Below are 21136 nucleotides of genomic sequence, written 5' to 3' on the forward strand. Positions count from 1 at the left end.
GTTTCAACACTTTGCAATAAGGGTCACAAAAAAAATGAAGATGAACCTGCCACTTTGCACGTACAAAGGAGCCAGGACTTCGATCAGAGTGTTACAACTACCTGTTCCCTACCAAAACTAGAACATAATTTGGCGGTGGGGTGGTTGAATTGTTGCTTTATATGTTGATTTTATATCTTTGAAGTTGATTGGAAAATGAGAAAATATGCTTTAATTGTTTTAATTTTTCTCCTAAACTTGCTGAACTGCTTTAAACTAATGGGAGTCTGTTAACCTAACTCTTTTAGAATTCTAAATAACTGCATATTGGTTGCTTTACAAATGAGTACTGTGTTTCCCTGAAAATTCAAGCATTCCAACCATGGACTTTGAACACTGCTATTCAAGGCCTCTGGTCAATTTTTAACAATGATGATAAACCCTGAGATATGCTGTTATTTGTATACGTTATAGATATGCTGTTATTTGTATTCTTTGCTCTCTAGTGAAGAATGTCTAGCCAACTGAGCCACAGGGTTGTCAGGTAAGAAACATGATTTTAACATGGTTCCGGGGTAGTTCATTGTGATTGTATCAAATGTGTTGCAGCATTGTGAACTAGGCTGGCACTTTTTCTACATGTGTCATGGTTTGCTCAAGGTGGCATGAGTCTCCAACCCTGCTTTCTCAACATGAGACTGTGTGAACAGTGCTTATGCTGGGTAATTTTTAAAATAGAACAGTTTCAATCTCAGAAGATCTCAACACAATAAGGTCTAAACACATTGAGATTGTTGACTGAAAAGGTACTTGTAATTTCTCTAACATGGGACCTACATCTACATACCAACCTATCATCCCCTCCTTTTCCTTTTGTTCTTCACTGGACCCCAATTTAAGTTCTCCATCAGTGTAGCCACTCTGAACATCTGATTAAATGACCTGCAGACCACAAAGGCCTTTGAATAAAACATGTCAGGAGTTACCAGACTCCTGTGTTTTTTTTAATCTACACATAGATATTTTTAAATGCATTTCAGATCTGAAAATCAAGAAGTGAGGAATGGAGATCAATTTCATACTTTAGTTGCTTGTTTTTCCCCCCACTACCAAAATCTTCTATATAAAGGTAGTCCTTGACTAATGGCTACAATGGACCCCATTTTTTTGTTGCTAAGTGAAACATTTGTTAACTAAACTTTGTTAACTTTGTAAACCCAGCTTCCCCCAGTGACTTTGCTTGTAAGAAGGTCACAAAAGGTCATAAATACATGCCAGTTACAAAGTGTTCAAAGTTTGATCATGTGACAATGGGGATACTGCGGCAGTTGTAACTGTAAAAAATGGTCAGAAATCCCTGTTTTCAGTGCTTTTGTAACTTTGAACAGTCACTAAATGAACAGTTGTAAGTTGAGGACTACCTATATACTTTAATCTCCCCCCTTTTCAGGGAAGATTAGACATGCCATTGACATGCTGATGGGGCCCTTTATATACATCTGCTTTAGGATGGAATTGTGTGCCCCAACACCGTTGATAATGGACCATAGAAAACTTTCCTTTCCAAGTCATTTGTTCTAGGACCAACTCTCTTCATACTCTACATAAATGACATCTGTGATCACATTAAGAGCAACTGCATTCTCTTTGCAGATGATGTAAAGCTGTTCAATACCACAGACAATACTGCTACCGTTCAAAAAGATCTTGACTATGTATCAGAATGGTCAAACAAATGGAAACTTCAAATCTCAACAAAAAAATGCTCTGTCTTACATATTGGCAAAAAAAAAACAGAAAATAAAATACAGGCTGAATAGTCAAGACCTTGTTGATGATCCAAGCTCTGTAAAGGACCTTGGAATACTCATCTCTAATGATCTAAGTACTAGAGCCCACTGTAACTACATAGCCAAAAAGGCATTAAGAGTTGTTAACCTAATCTACGTAGCTTTTTCTCTGGCAATATCACATTACTAACTAGAGCATACAAAACATTTGCTAGACTAATACTCGAATACAGCTCATCAGTCTGGAACCCACATTACGTATCTGATATTAGGACAGTTGAGAAAGTCCAGAAATATTTCACAAAAAGAGTTCTCCACTCCTCTACTTGTTGTAGAATACCTTATGCCACCAGACTTGAAATTCTAGACCTAGAAAACTTTGAATTACGCCGTCTTCGGTCTGATCTAAGTATGGTATATAAAATCATGCATTGCAATGACTTACTTTTCAATGAATATTTCAGCTTCAACCAAAACAACACAAGAGCACACAATAGATACAAACTCAAGGTTAACCGCACCAAACTTGATTGCAGGAAATACGACTTCAGCAACAGAGTGCTCAATGTCTGGAATACTCTACCTGACTCTGTGGTTTCTTCTCCAAACCCCAAAAACTTTAACCTTAGACTGTCTACTATTGACCTCACCCCTTTCCTAAGAGGTCTGTAGGGGGCATGCATAAGCACACCAACGTGTCTACCATCCCTGTCCTATTGTTTCTTTTATTTTTCTTATATGTACCCATTTAATGTATTCATAACTATGTATGTATTTATACCTGTTCTCTTGTAAGCGATTAACAAATCAAAATAAAATAAAATAAATGTATATGGCTATCCAGCTTAGCCCATGTCACTGTTGATGGCATACAAAAAGAAAAAAGAAAATCATAATCAACTAATACAAAATAACTTCATTAAATTAATTTAATTTATTTACTGCTAGGTGGCAGCAAAAACCAATGTAATTTAACCTCAAAAATCAAAACTGGTTTGGAAATTCTGGTGGCAGTGGTAAACTCTGCCCAAGAAATCACCAGGAGTTGAGTAAAACTGGAAGATTTTATCTAAACACAATCTGGGGAAAGATGGTCCCAAAATAAAAATTCAAAATATTGGATGGAAGACTTTTCTGTCAGTTCAGGTACTGAAGGGTATAAATATAGATAGATATGTATAAATATTGTATGGGGGTTTTTTGGTATTGTTGAGAGAATGCTGAGACAATATTAAATTGTACGGTGAAATGTTAGAAGACCAATCACTATTCTGTAGCTTTTAAAATAACCATTTTAATTTATGATTCAAAACTAATTTCACTAAATATTGAATCATCCCATATATCCATCTACAGTTATCTGTCTATCATCCATGTCACATAATATTTGTTCATTGATGTGAGTTTCCTGGAAATTCTTGTGTCTTTCAAATTCAATTTCAACTATCATTAATTCGGTTCAAAATCCATGGTTCATGTCATCATTATAAAAGATAAAGTTCAAAATCTGTGTAGTTCTGTCTTTTTTATTATTATTCCTGAATAGATGCTGTCTTTTTCATACTTGTAATTGCAAATGTCCAAAAGAAGATCAGAGTTTATGAAAGAAAAAAAAAAGGGGGGGGGGGAGGAAATCAAGGCTGAGATTCCCAATAAAAGGGTAAGGATAAGAGTTCACTGGAAGCTTCATTATAGCAAGTCAGATTGTCAGTCGATCTTAATTTAGGACAGTCCACAGTGTGGCCGATCTCCAAACTTCACACAGGACTCTTTTCTGCACCTGTCTTGAGATCTAGGAGGTTTTGAACACAAAGCATGTGGCATACCAGGGAACTAAGTGTTTTTTTGTAATATTTTCTATCATAAATATCCCAACCATATAAACTTCTAATTCAAATTGTTTTGTTTCTGCAGTCTAGTTGGTTGGATGGTTTCCTCTTTATTTTCTCAAACATATGGAATAAATGCATCAAGACCCAATATTTTGTTGATAATGGCAAATGATCTTGGAATTGGAGATTCAGGATGCTTTGGTAATAATATCATCAGGTAAGTGTAAAGTTTAAAATGTGCCAGGGATATTCTGTGACTCTAGAAACCATGAAAGCACAGTTCAGGAAAATATGCAATGTTTCTAATGAGACGGGAAGAGAGCAGAAGGAATAAAATAAATAAGAAAATGAATGTGTCTTTAAAACTGTCATACATGAATAAGTTAGACCCTTTTCTATTAAAAAAAAAACTACATCAAACAGATAATATTTTGCCTGCCAAAAGTGGCTCAAAGGAATCACAATTTTTTACTTATTAGAGGTTTTTAATTGTATGTTTTGGATAGGTATGTGGGACAGCAAGAAAAAAATGCAGACAATGGCCAATCCAACCTGGAAAGGGAAAGTGTTAAGATGTCATTCCAAATGTGTGATTTAAGCCGCACTTCCTTTACCTGTAGAACGTATGCAATCCACATTAAAAACAGGTTTGCTTCAAGGATTCAGTTGCAGTTCCCATATTGACAAGCAAAAACTTTACTGAACTGCTGCCCAGCTATATTCTCCCTCTCCTGAAAGATCTAGTAATTTGACTGAAGGATTTGCAAGGCTGAACCATTTTCCCCCCCTGTGGACTACTTTATGCTATAAGGGACAAGCTTGCCATAAACCAGTGTTATTCAAACTTGACAACTTCAAGATATTGGATTTCAACCTTGGCAACTTTAAGATCTGCATATTTTAACTCCCAAAATGTCCCATCTATCATCTTAAAGTTAAACACTGCCAGAAACTGTCTTAGCACTCACTACTGCTGAGTTCCTTGGCCATTCTGGTTTTGTGTTGCTTCCCATACCCGTCCCTTTGCTGTGGTTGGAGAACAGCTGCTAACTGTCAACTGAAAATTTTATTTGCCATTATCTCAGTTACACCTTTGAGGTTTTTACTTTCTTGAAAGTAAAATTCTTTGTGGCTTTGATCATTTGCCTTTCAATTTATACCATAACAAGTCCATGATAGAAGCACTGAAAAGTTTGTATAAATTAAATTGGAAATTGTAATAATCACTACCAGATTTTTATAGAAGATAAAATTATAAAAATAGGCAAGTGAAGCAAAGTGCAACTATATATTATTGTGAACTTTTTTTCTGGAATGAATGGGTAACAGATATCATGAATAAAGAAAAGAATAAAATAGTTGTGCTTTCAAGCCAATGGGTTGATTGCTGTTTTTAATTTACATTGTTATCAGATATTTACTTAGCTTTTGGTTTAGATCTCAGTAAAGTAGTTTGTTTATGAACCTTAAAATAGCTAAGAATTTTCTTGTAATTTCTATTTCCCAGACCTAGGAAAGTGGTTCTGGGCATTATGATTTGGATGTTTTCAATTATAGCCTTTTGAAACTCGAAGAAAACTAAAAACTAATGACAATAACAACAACAGTATGTCTTGTGACATCCTAAAGGTTATTACAATTCACTTAATTGTATTAGCTCTCTATATATTGGAATAATAAAAACATGTAATATAGAACAATCATTTATTATCAGTATAATTCCCAAGACTAAGTGTGTATCAAAGAAAAGTTCATTTGTTTAGAATGGTAACAGTTTTCCCTAATCATACTTTACAAGACAACTGTTGGTTTTTCCTTACAGGGCTCCTAATATTGATCAGCAAAGGAAGGTGTAAAACTTACTCAACATATTGCTGCAGCTACAACGTGTACACCAAGCAGAGCAGCTTTTCTGACTGGCAGATACCCTATCAGATCAGGTTGGCACCTCCTGTAGTAATATATGTGATAAATAATCCCTGACAGAAAGGTTTGCTATTGGCTTCACTGTACATCTCTAAAGGAAGTAAAAAAAAAAAAACCTCTTATTTTTTTAGATCACAATATTGTTGGGCAGCCACAATGTAACCCAGGGCTGTCCAACCTTGGCAACTTTAAGACTTGTAGACTTCAACTCCCAGAATTCCTCAGCCAGCCATACCAATTGGCAGACCCAGATCTTAACAACCTTCTGAGGATCACTCGCCTCTGGGGATAAAATGGTGCAAAGGAACAGTTATGATTTTATGTGCCATGTGAAAGAGGACAGAGTGTAAAAAACTTTGTAAGAATTACTGTTACCATCCCAAAAGCTGCATAGAGAACATAGATTAACAGAATTGGAAGGGACCTTGGAGGACTTCTAGCCCAACAAAATTACTCTTGTTTTTATAAAAATGGTCAGAATGCATATTGTAAGCCTTCAACATCCCCAAACCAGGAAAGCTGTTAACCTTTCATGCCTGCATTGCTTTTCTACTGCAAGATTATTCTCACATTTCTGCCTCTGACTTGACAGCTTACAGCCTGTTTATCACTTCCTATGAGGTGGGTAGCTTACGTTGAATATAAAACTAATTCCTTTCTCCCGTTTATATTTTGGGCATGATGTCTCAAATCAAAGGACGTGTTTTGATTTGGACTGGTGCCTCAGGAGGCTTGCCTGTAAATGAAACAACATTTGCTAAATTGCTTCAACAGAAAGGTTATGCCGCTGGTATTATAGGTACAATATATATATTTTTTAATTTGATTTGTCAATCGCTTACAAGATACAGATATAAGAATAAATACAGTTTTGAATACATGAGATAGATACTTATAAGAAAAATAAAAAACAATAGGACAGGGACAGTAGGCATGATTGGTGTGCTTATGCACGCCCCCTATGCTTTATTTGTTTCTCTTTGTTAAATCTCGTGTGTCTGTAGAAAGGGGGCAAGATTACAGTGAAGACTATTGATGTCGGGTTGTTTTTGCATTCTTGCTTTTTCTTTCTTTTTCTTTGCTGAAGTTTAAAATTCCCCTACTGTTAAGTTACTGAGGTTACTTGGAAGGTTGCACAATAAATCTGTGTTTTCTTTTCTGTTTTTTTACTAACTTTTCTATGGAAAGAAAATAATGGGGAAAAGCTGGAAACATATAGATAGGTTTCAGTGCAATTCTGAAAAATGTTGTGAACTTGGAGGTAACATGTAATATCAGATAAAAATATTGTCTGAAAACAATTTATTCATTACTACAGTACTTCTTTCACTGGATTAGTGGGGAGGGAGGGAGGGAGGAAAGAAGGGAGGAGGGAGGGAGGAAGTCAACAATATTCTATTATTCATTTCATGACTAAATTTGATATCATGTTGTCTTTATAACATACCTGGAATCAGAATCTATTAACATACAATAAAAATCATTATTTAGCTGGTGACTACCAATCAACTTTTAACTTTTCAGGAAAATGGCACCAAAGTGTGAACTGTGAATCTCATAATGATCACTGCCACCATCCTTTAAAACATGGCTTTGATTATTTCTATGGTGCACCACTTACCCTAATAAATGAATGCCAGTGTAATAAGGATCCAGAGGTGGATGTACAGCTGCAAGCTACCTACTGGCTTTGCACACAGATGATTGCCTGTTATGTCCCCGGGATTAACACAAGTTCTCTATCAGGTCCGTCCATCCGGTGGGGGCGTTTGCAACCCCCATTGGCTGGCTCCCTTCGACAGACGGCTATAAAAGCCGGCTGCTAGGTCGAGCCAGCCGCTGTTCGCTAGCTAGTCTGCTGTTAGCTGCAGACGCGACAGCCCCCTTTATTCCCTTGAATAAAGTGTGTTACAGAATGCTCTGGTGTGGCCTCCCCTTTCTTCAGAACTTAACATTGGTGACGAGGATGGGATCTGGCCAACCAGCAGCAACTAACAAGAGCTGAATTCACACACCAAACGCTGAACCGTAGCCGCGTCGCTGAGAGCTCGGTCAGTTGTGAATTGCGGAAGTGAAAGCAGAGCGTGTAGCCGCTCGTTAAAAAAGCTACGTGAAAGTAGGGCACTGACAACCTCAGCCGCCCAGCATTGAGCACAGAATCCAACCGTCACAGTTCGGATTCTGCTGTTAGCGAAGTTCCGGCGCTGCACTCACAGCCGGCAAGATACAATTAGGCGCGCATTTTGAATAGCTGTCAGCACGGGGCTACAGCCATAGCCGCCTACGCCCTTGTAAGGGCGCGATTTTCAAACTGAAGTCAGTTACGGCTATACAGCCATAGCCACATAGAGCGTGTAACCCAGAGAGATCCTATAGAGCTGAAGCAGCACTGCGTACTGCAGCTGCCACACTTATCAGGGCCATTGCATTCCCAGTGAGAGTGGTCAGTCTACAACAGACTGAACTTCAACATGAATTCAAATCCAGCATTTCCACCATTCAAGCCAGATGAAGACAAGTGGGACTCTTACAGGAACCGCTTCAATCACTACATTGATGCCATCGGTCTGGCCGATGCTACAGAGAACAGGAAGAAGTCGTACTTCCTGAGTTACTGCGGGGCCGCAGTATTCGATACCGCCACAGCGCTATTCGCCCCCAGAGAGTTGAAGAACGTTCCTTGGTCCGAGCTGTTGGAGACACTCTCCAATCATTACTCCCCAAAACCATCACAGATAGCGAGACGCTTCGCCTTTCGTATGAGGAAGCAAGCAGATGGGGAATCTGTCAATCAATATATGGCCGCTTTGAGAACCGCAGCACTCCACTGCGAATTCAGAAATTATTACCTAGACGATATGCTCCTGGATCAACTCATCTGTGGAGTCAGAGATATAAAATTACAGAGGCGTTTGCTGGCCAGGAAAGACCTCAACCTCACTCAGGCAATCGAAGAAGCTTTGGCAGCAGAACTAGCAACTCAATCGGCCGCTGAAATTCAAGGTAGCGCAACCAAAGCCAACCCGGTCACTGTCCACTCCGAGGAAGTGGTAAGCGAAGAAGACTCCATCGAGCACTCAGAGGTCCATCGCCTCAAACCCTTCAAACAGCCTCAGGTAGGAGCTAGACTAAAAAGCAGCAGCACACCTAAACACAACCTGTTGTGCCTCTCCTGCGGAGGGTCCCATGCAAGAACAACTTGCAGGTTTAGGAACGCCACCTGCAACAATTGCAACAAGAAGGGCCACATCGCCAGGGCCTGCCAGGCAACGCACACAGCGCCACAAAGGTCATCATCCTTTTACTCTCCTTCAGAGCCACCCAGGCAAGTAGAAAATTGTTATACGTGTTACCAGGCTAACCATACCTTTTTGACCCCTAATAAAATCACACTTTCTATCCATCTAGAAGGTAAACCCTGCCTTATGGAAGTCGACACCAGGTCAGCACTCTCGATCATCTCGTGGAGCACGCTCAAGAAAATACGACCTACCCTGTCCAGGAAGCAGCTCCAGAGAAGTCGCCTCACCTTGAGGGATTATCAAGGGAAGAATATTCCAGTACTCGGAACAGGCAAGTTCCTTGTTAGATTCAAATCCTTTAAAGGCCATCTGCCTTTAGTGGTGGTGGATGGTGCCCTCCCTAGCCTTTTGGGGTTGGATTGGTTCCCCTATCTCGGCCTTAGCTTAACGGGAGTACATGCTGTCTCACCTTCCGATATCGACACCCTATTTTCAGATTATGCTGATGTATTCAGCAATGAATTGGGCTGTTACAACGGTACGCCCATCTCTTTTTCAGTGGACCCGCAAGCTGTTCCCATCCGCTTGAAACCACGGAGAGTACCATTTGCTCTGCGTTCTAAGCTGGATGCAGAACTAGATAAATTGCTTAAGCAAGGGGTGATCGAGCCCACAGATTTTGCTAAATGGGAGACTCCAATTGTCACACCCCTTAAAAAAGATGGCAGTATAAGAATGTGTTCTGACTACAAGACCACAATCAACCGCTATCTACAGACTAGCGCATATCCAGTCCCAGTAATCCAACACTTACTACACACATTTGAACCGGGAACCATATTCGCCAAATTGGATATGTCACAGGCGTACCAGCAATTTCCTGTGGATAACCAAACGGCCGAATTGCAAACAATTGTCACCCACAGAGGGGCATTTCGATGCAAGCACCTCCAATTTGGCGTTAGCGTCGCCCCAGGTATTTTCCAGTCATTAATGGAACGGATACTGCAAGGCCTCCCTGGCGTAGTTCCGTACTTTGATGAACATCTTGGTTTCAGCCAGGGACAGACCCCAACTTTTCCTCAGAGTCAGAGCGGTATTGGATAGGTTTAGGCAGCATGGCCTCAAACTAAAAAGGGAAAAATGTGCCATCGTCACTAAGCAGGTGGACTTTCTTGGGTATAAAATAGACGCCTCAGGCATCCACCCGGTGGAGTCCAAGGTCAAAGCCATTCACGAGGCACCCACTCCTTCTTCCAAATCAGAATTACAAGCCTTCCTGGGTCTGCTAAATTTCTATGCGTCGTTCCTACCCCACAAGGCGTCAGTAGCCGAACCGTTGCATAGACTTCTAGACAAAAACACTCCATGGCATTGGGGACCCAAAGAGGAACACGCCTTTAAGGCAGTCAAAACGCTAATCACTTCAGATGCTGTCCTAATTCAATTCGACCAGCGCCTCCCTCTAGTCTTAGCTGCAGATGCCTCACCTTTTGGAATTGGGGCTGTTTTAAGCCACAGACTCCCCAACGGCACTGAAGCTCCAATCGCATTCTTTTCTCGAACCCTGTCAACAACCGAGCATAACTATAGCCAAATCGACAAAGAGGCCCTAGCCGCCGTTGCTGCGGTCAAAAAATTCCATGAATTTCTTTTTGGACACAATTTTGAACTTGTCACAGATCACAAACCTCTGTTGGGACTCCTCTCTGGAGAAAAACAAACACCGCAAGTCTTGTCTCCCAGGATGACTAGGTGGACCTTGTTCCTGGCGGCTTACTCGTACAAACTGGTTCACCGCCCAGGAAAAACCTTAGCCACGCCGATGCTCTCAGCCGCTGCCTGTTGCCAGCACCCATGGAGGACCCGGCCCGGTCCATGCAATTTTCGATGCCAGTGAGTTTAACATCCCAGTCACCGCCGGTGACATAGCTCTCCACTCCAAGAAAGACAAACTTATCGCCCAGGTCCTGGACTGGGTATGGAGGGGGTGGCTGGGCAGTAATCTGTCAACTGATTTCTCACCGTTTAAAACCCGCCAGCAGGAACTTTCCAGTTTACAGGGCTGCCTACTATGGGGGACCAGAGTGGCCATTCCAAAACCGCTGCGTACGCCCGTCCTGAAAGCGTTACACGAGGGTCACCCCGGCATCGTCCGGATGAAAGCATTGGCTCAGAGTTATGTATGGTGGCCCGGCATGGACGACGAAATCGCGAAATGGGTAAGCTCATGCTGCCCCTGCCAAGAATCCAGGCCAGCACCACCGATTGCTACCCCAACCAAATGGGAGAGTGCCAACGCACCGTGGTCACGATTGCACATTGACCTGGCAGGTCCCTTCCACGGCAAGACTTTCTTAGTGGTCGTGGATTCATTCTCCAAATGGATAGATGTGGCCCTCCTACTCACTACTACCACCCGAGCAGTTGCCCAGGCTCTGACCCGTTTATTTGTTACACATGGTCTACCTGACACCATAGTCTCAGATAATGGCCCCCAATTTGCCTCCACAGAATTCAGCCGGTATGTCACCAACCTGGGCATCCGGCATATCCTAACGGCTCCCTTTCACCCTGCCAGCAATGGGTTGGCAGAGAGAGCCGTTAGGACAGCGAAAGAAGCATTGGCAAGATTCACTCAAGATGACTGGCACTCTAGACTCTCTTGTTTTCTTTTAAGCCAACACTCGACCCCTTGTACTGTCACAAACAAATCCCCCGCCGAGTTACTGATGGGCAGACGCTTAAGAACAGTATTAGATAGACTGCATCCCCACTACTGCCCTGACACACCAATTGGTTCTAACAGTATAGTCAGGAGTTTTATGTTACAGGACCAAGTGTTCGCCAGAAACTACGCAGGCGATCCACTGTGGGTGCCCGGAAAGATCGTGGCCATCACCGGCCCAAGATCATACCGCGTCCAGCTAGAGGATGGTCGTATATGGCGGAGGCATCTGGACCAGATAAGAAGTCGCCAGAGCGAACATGCCAACGCCGATCCAGGGACTCCGGTGACTGTCCAATCGCCGCATCCGAATCCCAGCTGCGACCTCCAGAGTGACCAGTCATTACCAGCCGAGCCAAGAGAACGGACGGTAGACCGGGACCGTCCTACAGAGGTGTCAGCCGTTCCAACCAGCGACACCACCGGGTTGCGGGACAATGACAATTTAACAATCCAACCCGGGGGCTGTGACCATTCCCATACGCCAGACCGGGCCCCAGTTCGATCCGAGGGTCCAGCAGAGCCAGTTCCGGACTCCCAGAACTCCATGCCACCTTGTGTCTCGCCAGAACTGCGCCGGTCTGGATGCTCGCACAAGCCACCCGCTTATTTAAAGGACTACTCGTGTTCGTATCTGGGGGGAAGGAGTGTTATGTCCCCGGGATTAACACAAGTTCTCTATCAGGTCCGTCCATCCGGTGGGGGGCGTTTGCAACCCCCATTGGCTGGCTCCCTTCGACAGACGGCTATAAAAGCCGGCTGCTAGGTCGAGCCAGCCGCTGTTCGCTAGCTAGTCTGCTGTTAGCTGCAGATGCGACAGCCCCCTTTATTCCCTTGAATAAAGCGTGTTACAGAATGCTCTGGTGTGGCCTCCCCTTTCTTCGGAACTTAACATTGCCCTCTTAGTGTTTACTCTTCTTCTAATAAAGATGACTACTTTGTTCCCTGTCAAATGGAAAACAATTGCTTTCATAACTTTTTGTGGCATATTATTTTTTATTTCCTGGTTTGCCAAGTATGGATTTATAAGGTACTGGAACTGTATGTTGATGAGAGATCACACAGTTATTGAACAACCTAGAAAATGCTGCCTCCAGGATAGTGAAAGAATCTGTCACATTTATTGAACAGTAACTAATGAAATTATTAAACTAACTTCAAAGTAACTCTTTTTTCAGATTGGATAGAAATCAATATGTATACCAAAGGCATGATCTAATTGGTTCTTTTGTAATCAAGAAAGCTTTGAGTTGGTGTATCTCATATGCCACCAATGCCCATCATTTGAGGATATGTGGTGGACAATACCCACAACAATCCCCCTGTCAGCAGAGACAAATGTGTCTCTCAGTCTGGGCAACTGTAGCAGAGACATACTGGGACTTCTAAACTGAAAACCTTTTTGATGGATGCTGGAAGTCATCCAGACTGGGTGGCCATGATCTGGATATTGGTGAGAGGGCCCTTAAGGATGTCCAAAGCAAAGTAACACAGTCACTTTCCTTCATTGTTAAAAACAAATAGACTTTGTAAAACAGCTTCAATGAGGTGCTACCTGCAAAGGTTTGTCAAAGCTTGGCTGGGTCCTATTAAATATTATTATTTTTACATTGTGAATTTCAATAATAGAGATAAAGTAGCTTGATTGGAATGATCAAGGGAAGTGATGAAAGAGTTGTTAAGATTTATTGTTCACACTTTTAGTGATTGTACACCAATAGAGAAGCAGAAAAGTTTGGGTATGTGCTAAGTTGGGTATTTTCAACTATGAATCTTATTGATCCATGGCTGTGTCTGCCACTTAGTAGAATGAAGTTTTTTATATTTATTTCTCAGAAACAAAAAGAGACCATTCCGCTCTTTGTTTCCTTCCTTCATGTCCACACACCCTGCTTCACCATAAAGATATTTCATGGGAAAAGCCAGAATGGTTTATATGGAGACAATGTAGAAGAGATGGACTGGATAGTAGGTAAGTAACATTGTTTAATGTTTAAAGGCCCTTCTGCCAATATCCACACCACAGCCATCCAGTGTGGATGACTAGTTGGCATTCCCCAAGTTAACCAGGGAATTCTGGGAGTTGAACTCCATATATCTTAAAGTTGCCAACCTTGAAAAACACGGATCTATTTTCTATGGGTCAAAAAGCTGGGAATTCTTTTCCCTCATAGTTTTCTGGAATATATAGTATACAGCTTTAAGACTTGTGAACTTCAACACCCAGAATTCCTGAGCTAACATGACTGGAGGAAGAATTCTGGAAGCTGAAGTCCACAAGTCTTAAAGCTGTCAAGTTTGAAGACCCCTGGTATACAGTAACTTCTTCACCACTCAGCATCTTTCAGTTGAAGGAAATATTTCATTTGGCAGCTGATTCCGAACCCTTGGAAATAAAAGCTTACCATTCTCCACCAGTAGGTCCCATTGCTAGACCTCAAACATGCTCCTTTTTCATCCACATCTAAATTTTCAATTGACAGACACAATACAAGAATGTCTCTTGTATAACCTTGAAATAATTTGGTGGCACAAAAAAGTTAGAGCAATAGTCTTGTGAAACTACAGTACATTTTTGTACCCTCTGTGTGAGTGTTTTTATATGGATCACATTATAGTTACATTTAAATGTTTTATATTTTTATATATTGTATATGTATATTTTATATGCAGATTTTCTACATATTTTTGTAATATTTTAAACTGACAGTACATTTCAACATCTGACAACATAATGTATAACATAATCTAAAGGCAATGTTTTGTTTCATTTTAAATCGTGTGTTGGACTTCTAATTATTTAGGAAGAATTTTTGCTGCTGTTGACAGAGTGGGATTAAGGACCAATACTTTTACTTATTTTACTTCTGATCATGGAGGATATTTGGAATTTAGAGAAGGAAATATCCAGGTTGGTGGTTGGAATGGTAGATTCAAAGGTATGAAAGTTTTGTTTCTGTTATCTATGCACTTAGATTATTGTCATGCCTCACATATGGGCTCTCTTTGAGAAGTATGGAAACATGAGTTTCCAAACATAAAGACAGTGGTTGTAGTAACCAATTATTGTGGCAATATTGTATGGTTTTTACTGGCATCCTGATCATTTTTAGCCTGCTGATTTCACCTTTTAAAGATTTTTATACGTTGAGACTGGCCTACCTGAAAAATTGCAAACATTATTAGTTTAAAAAAGCCTTAGACAAGTTTCTTCCTGAAATTCTACTTCCCCCAAAGTTTCACTACTAATAGCACAGTTGGTAGTGCTGTTCCTTCTCTGTCTAACGTCCCTTAATGTCTTATTCCCCCATCCCCAACCTGAAAGTGACCTGAACATGGCTGGCTCAGGAATTCAGGGAGCTGAAGTCCACAGCAGGGGTTGGATTCAAAAATCCCAGCAACCAGTTTCGCTGCCTGGTTGCTGGGTGGGCATGGCTATGGTGGGCATGGCTTTCTGGGAGGGCCATTTTTTTGTCCTCCCAAGGGTCTGGAGGCCTCCCCGGACCCCTTGGAGGATGAAAATGACCTCCCCCAGGCTCTGGAGTTCCTCCAGAAGCCAGAAACAGGCCCATTTCCGGACTTACAGAAGTCCCATTTTCCCCCTCCCAGAGCCTTCATGCAGACCCTGCACTTAACTTAATCGAAAATAGGCCGTGTGGAGATTCCTGGGAGGGGCAGGGTGGGTTGGGTGTGGCCAGCCAGTTGGTTGAAATACCAGTTCAGCGAACCAGATGAAAACTTAACATCCAGTTTGCCCAAACCAGTCCAAACCAGTAGAATCCCACCCCTGGTCCACAGGTTGTAAAGTTGCCAGAGCTGCCCACCCCTGCTCCTGTGGCTATAAGCCCAAACCTGCCTCACCCACCAGTGGCTTCTAGTATTTCCACTGAAGTATTTTCTAGTATTTTCACTGAAATATTTTGCCAGGTGTGAGGGTGGCAGTTAACTGAATTCATAAATGCAGGTGTTGGCACTTTATTGGCAGCTTTGTTTGACTGCCATCACTGATTTGTTACTGCTGCCAGTATTTTAGAGTTGGTTCTGTGACTTGTGGACCATAACTGTTCTACTCCTAGCCCTTGAATTTCATCAATTTATACCTCTCTGAATCCTAGATTAAAAAGCCCTTTCAATAATAATATTCAAGTTGATGGAATAAGAGGAGCAATTATGGTTTGGTCACTTTTGGACACATTGCAAATATTGTTTTATTTCCAGGACTTTTTAAAGATTTTTAAAATCTCATTTTTCCAAGTCTTTAAAATGTTTAGGTTCATTCGGAGGGGGTTGCTTATTGTTTTAGTAGTGGTTTGATGTATTGTGCCACACATGGGATATTTTCCTGTTAAACCTATAACTTGCCACAATCATGGTTGCCTTTAAGCAACTGTCAGAGAAAAAGCATAGAAATGAAATGAAGAAGGAAATAGTGATCTATAAAAGTGGTGAGTTGTTAATCAACAAGGGTCATAGCTTTCCCACTGCTACATTAATGAGGTTATTTTTTTTTTTTTTGTCTAAATGAAACAGGTGAACTGTAGGATAAAATCAATCACTGAGTAATTTTGACTTCATACAACTAATATCTTTTTCCTACTGCTACTCCTGATGCAGATGGAAAGGGCATGGGAGGCTGGGAAGGAGGAATCCGTGTGCCTGGAATAGTTAGATGGCCAGGAAAGATCACTCCTAACACTGTTCTTGATGAACCCACAAGCCTGATGGATATTTACCCCACTGTGGCTCATTTGGCTGGGGCATCGGTGCCACAAGACAGGTATGCATTTTTGTTCTAAAAGTGATTGAGAGGTATTCAATTTTAACTAAGGCAAATATCTAAAGTTGCAAACTTTATTATTGTCATCAAAGGTTTGCAGAGGTTTGGGAGACCCCCTATCTAAAATTCTGCTCAGTTCAGAGAACCCCCAAATCCCACTCCTGGCTGGCCCCGCCCCACCCGCCTCACCCCTCCCAGGAGTCCCCAGGCGTCCTGTTTTGGATGCAGGTAAGTGCAGGGCACGTGCAGAGGCTCAGGAAGAGTAGAAAACGGGCCTCCTAGAAGTTTGGGAAGATTGGAAATGGGTCCGTTTCCAGCTTCCAGAGAGTCTCTGGAGCCTGGGGAAGCCATTTTCGTCCTCCTGGAGGCTCTAGGAAAGCCTCCGTAGCCCAGGAAGGGCAAAAACTCCCCCCCACCATAGTGCAGGAGGCTGACTAGGCCATGGCCACCATGGCCACACCCACCTGGGCAGAGAACCCATTGCTAAAAATGTTGAAGCCCATCCCTGATTGAAAGGTATTCAATTTTAACTAAGGGAAACATGAAAAATATATTAAATATTAGGCTGTGAAGGTTTAATTTGGAAGACGCATGGGGGAACCAGGGGTGGGATTCAAAGTTTTTAACAACCAGTTCTGTGGGTGGGGCTTAGTTGGTGGGTGTGGCTTGGTGGTCATGTGACTGACTCAATGTGGCCAACTCAACATCACTCACATCAAGGCATGCATCTCCTTGCCTGGCATCTCATGACTGTGGGGATGCTGCAACAGTCATAAGTTTGAAAGATTGTCATACGTCACTTTTTTCAGTGCCATTGTAACTTTGAATGGTCACTCTACAAAAGCAAAGTACCAGCAAAGGAGGGGAAAAAAACTCCAGAGACGGTCCTGAGACAGGAAGTCAAGTTCTTCCAAGAACGTAATAAGGGTTAACAGAGAGGCAGTTTCTGTAAGCAACACCAGAATGTTTCCTTCCTGCCTTCCTTACAGGATCTGGCCAGTAATTTCTTCTAACACCCGGTTCTCTGAACTGCTTAGAATGTTAACAACCGGTTCTAGCAAATAGGTGCGAACTAGTAGAATCCCACCCCTGGGGGGAACCTAAAAGCACAAATGCTGCACGGTGAAGCAACTGGCTTTTCTTTCTTTTTTCTTTTTGTAGGATGTAGGTGTAGAAGTGGAAGATATGCCTTTTGAGTACATTACCCATCACAGCCACCAGCAGCAATTAGGTTCCCAGCATAATATGTTCTACTGTCACATGGTCCAATTTGAGGACAAGTAACAATAGAAAAACAAATCCACCAGGTGTGTTAGATTCTGCTTGCTTTCTAATAAACTAACATACTTTTATAGACACTCATATAAACCGTAGATGAACTGCCTAGATGAGTTTTGCAGGCAGCCCTTTTACACGTTTTTTTTAATTAGCATGTCTTGACAGTTCTGTAAATTAGATATATCAAAAACAAAAGATAATTTTGCCATTGTAACAACTTATGTATTCTAGGTATGAGTATGCATTTCCCCAACATTTTTAATCTATTTACATTCATTGCAGTGGTGGGATTCAATTTTTTTTACTACCAGTTCTGTGGCCGTAGCTTGGTGGGTGGGGAAGGATACTGTAAAATCTCCAGTCAGAGGTGGTTTTTGCCGGTTCTCCGAACTGCTCAAAATTTCCGCTAAAATTTCCTGACCAGTTCTTCAGAACTGGTCAGGACCTGCTGAATACCACTTCTGATTCATTGTAAGTTTTATAATTTACATCAAATTCTTGCACAACTTCATAGTTCTCCTTTATGTAATTACAACAAATCTATTAATACTATCTGCGGAACTGGGGGAGGGGTCAAAACTTACTAGGAAAAAAGAACTGGTATTAATGGTTTTTGAATTCCCTTTCTCTGCCCCTTGTAGTCCTGGTAATTTTCAACAAACTTAGATTTAGCCTTGAACTTTTTGGCAGCTATATCAGTTAGGGACAGCCCTTTCACAGACTTATCATTCCTTTTTTATTTAGGATAATTGATGGGAAGAACCTAGTACCTTTACTGCTGGAAGAAGTTCGACATTCGGAGCATGAATTCATGTTTCACTACTGTGGGTCATATTTACATGCAGTGCATTGGTACCAGAAAGAGAGTAAGTATAAATTGTCTCCCTTGAATATATGCTGTACATTTCCAGTTGAGTGTGTGTGTGTGAGTGTGTGGGACAGAAAGTACAAAGTCCACTATTTTCTTTTTCCTCCATTTAATTAATATGCAATGCCATGTAGCTTCTGTGCCACCACTTGTCTTGGAATGCCAATATGATGTTATTTTGCATAGCCCTATATACCCCTTTAGTCACAACTATACATCTTCATTTTAAGAAAGTGCCATTCAGTACAGCATGATTTTTCATTTAACATGGATAAATTCATGCTTGCAAACTGTAAATGTGACTTGAGCTGTGAAGAGATTATCAGGCAGCCCTAGTTTGTTCCTTGATACAGTGTCTCTTCTAAGGATTGCCATTCTTGAGTTTTTCATTCTACTCTGCAGTTACTTTGTGGTTCTGCAAAATTGAAAAAAAAATCACTAAGGTTTGACTTAGTTTCCTTTAAAATATTTTTTTTTTTAAGTTGCCTGGCTATCAGTTTTGTTGGAAGATGTGCTTTGCAAACAATCCATGTATATTGCTTGAATTTGAAAATGATCCATCATCCTAGTTAATTATAAGTTTAACTCCATAGCCAAGTTTATGACTGTAATTCTAATATATTTGGCAATGCTGTTGTATGAATATAAGACTATCCTTACCACAAGTCAGTAACTGAATTTGCATGAAACGATGTTCCATACTACATTTATTGAATCAACCCAATTTCCTGAGGTCACATATAAAATCATAGCCAAGTTGGTTGAAAAATACATGGGACCCTCTGGGTAATGAGTGAAATAAAAATAACAGTCTAGCATCTTGTGTTAAACTAAACAGAAATAGAAAGCCACTGTAAGCAGCAAATACTTAAGAGAAAAAGGAGGTAGGAACTGATAGATAATAGAATGGTTTCTGTCGTCTACTGCTTGCCCTGCTCCTCTAAACCTTGAGCCTTTGGTTCAGTGAATGAATGCTAATTGGATGGATGGGTGGATGGATGGATGGAAAAATAAAATAAAATTCAACAGCTTGAAAAGGAATCAATCATAACCTTTTTTTTCTGACAAACTATCAAGGCCTAAACCAAGGTGGGAAAATGTCACAGAAGTAAATAGAATTAGTTCAAATCTCTTTTCAGTGTTGAAGATAGACTTGGGAAAGACAAAAGGATTATGTGATAGGTACTAAGTATCCTTTTGTTCTCTTAAAGGTGGTGCGCTTTGGAAAGTCCATTATGTAACCCCAAACTTTCAACCCCAGGAGGGTGGACCCTGTTATGGAATTAAAATGTGTCAATGTTTCGGTGATGAAGTAACCCATCATAACCCTCCTTTGCTTTTCAATCTTTCACGTGATCTTTCAGAGACCAACCGCTTATCCCCAACTTCTGAACCACTATTTAACGTGGTCATAAGTCAAATGGCAACAGTAGTGACCAAACATCGTAATACTCTCACACCTGTCGCCCAACAACTTGATGTGTACAATACTGTTTGGAAGCCTTGGTTGCAGCCATGTTGTGGGACATTCCCTTTTTGTTGGTGTAATGATGAAAGCAATAATGATATCATCATTAAATAGATTTTAAGAGAATTATTGAAATAAAGTTGGTGAGAAATAGGACACTCATAATGTTCCTTAAATGAGTGAATTACAATGATGAAGTACGAGCTTATTTTGTCTGCAATTGTCATGATTAAACAATGAAATAGTTAATTATATCAAATTAGTTGCCTATCCCTTTTTAAACGCGACAATTGCTTCTTTCTTTGAGACATGCCAAGCTATTTCTTCATTTTTTTCTTAAATGGATCACCTCCTTAACAATGTAGTTTTTACTTTCTAGACACATGCTTGTAGGCAGACAAATATTTCCAAGCAATTTAAATTTTGAATCAACTGCAAGAAGCAGCAGCAGCGGAAATAGATGGAAACATCTGTTCTATGACAAGTGTTTGCTTTCTTTAAAATGTTCTTTTCAGATCATTTTAAGAATATAATCCACAGTCCATAATCTGACCTTTATGCATTATTATTACTAGAGACCTCTTTAGTGTCACTTTTCCTTCCTACCTTATCTATTCCTTCACATTCTTTTAATTAAGAGAAATAAATATACAGCCGGCATCCTGCAAAACCAGGTGTCACCCTCCAGCATAATCTCTGTTTGCAAGAAACAAAATGGATCCTGTGTTGTAACAGAAGTAGGTAAAGGCCTTACAATTAAAATAGTGCCATTATGAAAGATAATGCGGTTCTCCACTGGGACCCTAGGCCAACTGACAGAGCCAGGTCTCCAGGACCTTAGAAAAGGTCAGGAGGTGGGATGTCGTGTGAGCGGCGGAATGACTGAGGCAACATGAAGCAACATCAGCTTTAAACTTTATTAGAATAATAAAGGGTTGCCGCGACTGCCACACTAACAGGGCAGCCAGCTGGCAGGCAACAGCTGATGCCGTTTGACAGCTCCCTTTTATAGTCAGCTGTCAAACAACATCAGCCAATAGGAACAGTCTGTGTTCCTGCTGGAAGCACGGACCGGAGTGAAGACTTCAACTCAGTCTTTTCAGGATAGAATACTTCTTTCTCCCCGAACGGAACACGTGTAGTCCTTCAGATAACTCGGGCGCTTGTGCAGTCGGTCAGATCTTCTCGGCTCCAATGGTGCTGCTGCAAGATGGGACTCCTCTGCTTGGCGGGCAGTTTCTGGCAATA

General features: G+C 41.2%; 1 pseudogene across 1 annotated transcript; it reads left to right on the forward strand.

Moving 5' to 3' along the window:
- The first annotated feature begins 2859 nt into the window (after window positions 1-2859).
- LOC113440802 (arylsulfatase H-like) lies at window positions 2860-20282 on the forward strand (annotated as a pseudogene). Its single transcript, XR_015744550.1, has 11 exons — window positions 2860-2916; window positions 3679-3818; window positions 5424-5539; window positions 6202-6326; window positions 7052-7230; window positions 12391-12627; window positions 13334-13469; window positions 14302-14436; window positions 16112-16274; window positions 18297-18418; window positions 19632-20282. The product of XR_015744550.1 is annotated as an arylsulfatase H-like (transcript).
- Window positions 20283-21136: the final 854 nt, after the last annotated feature.

The sequence above is a fragment of the Pseudonaja textilis genome, chromosome 8 (assembly GCF_049901715.1).
Source record: "Pseudonaja textilis isolate UNSWEBS1 chromosome 8, rPseTex1.2, whole genome shotgun sequence".
NCBI classification, from domain to species: Eukaryota; Metazoa; Chordata; class Lepidosauria; order Squamata; family Elapidae; genus Pseudonaja; species Pseudonaja textilis.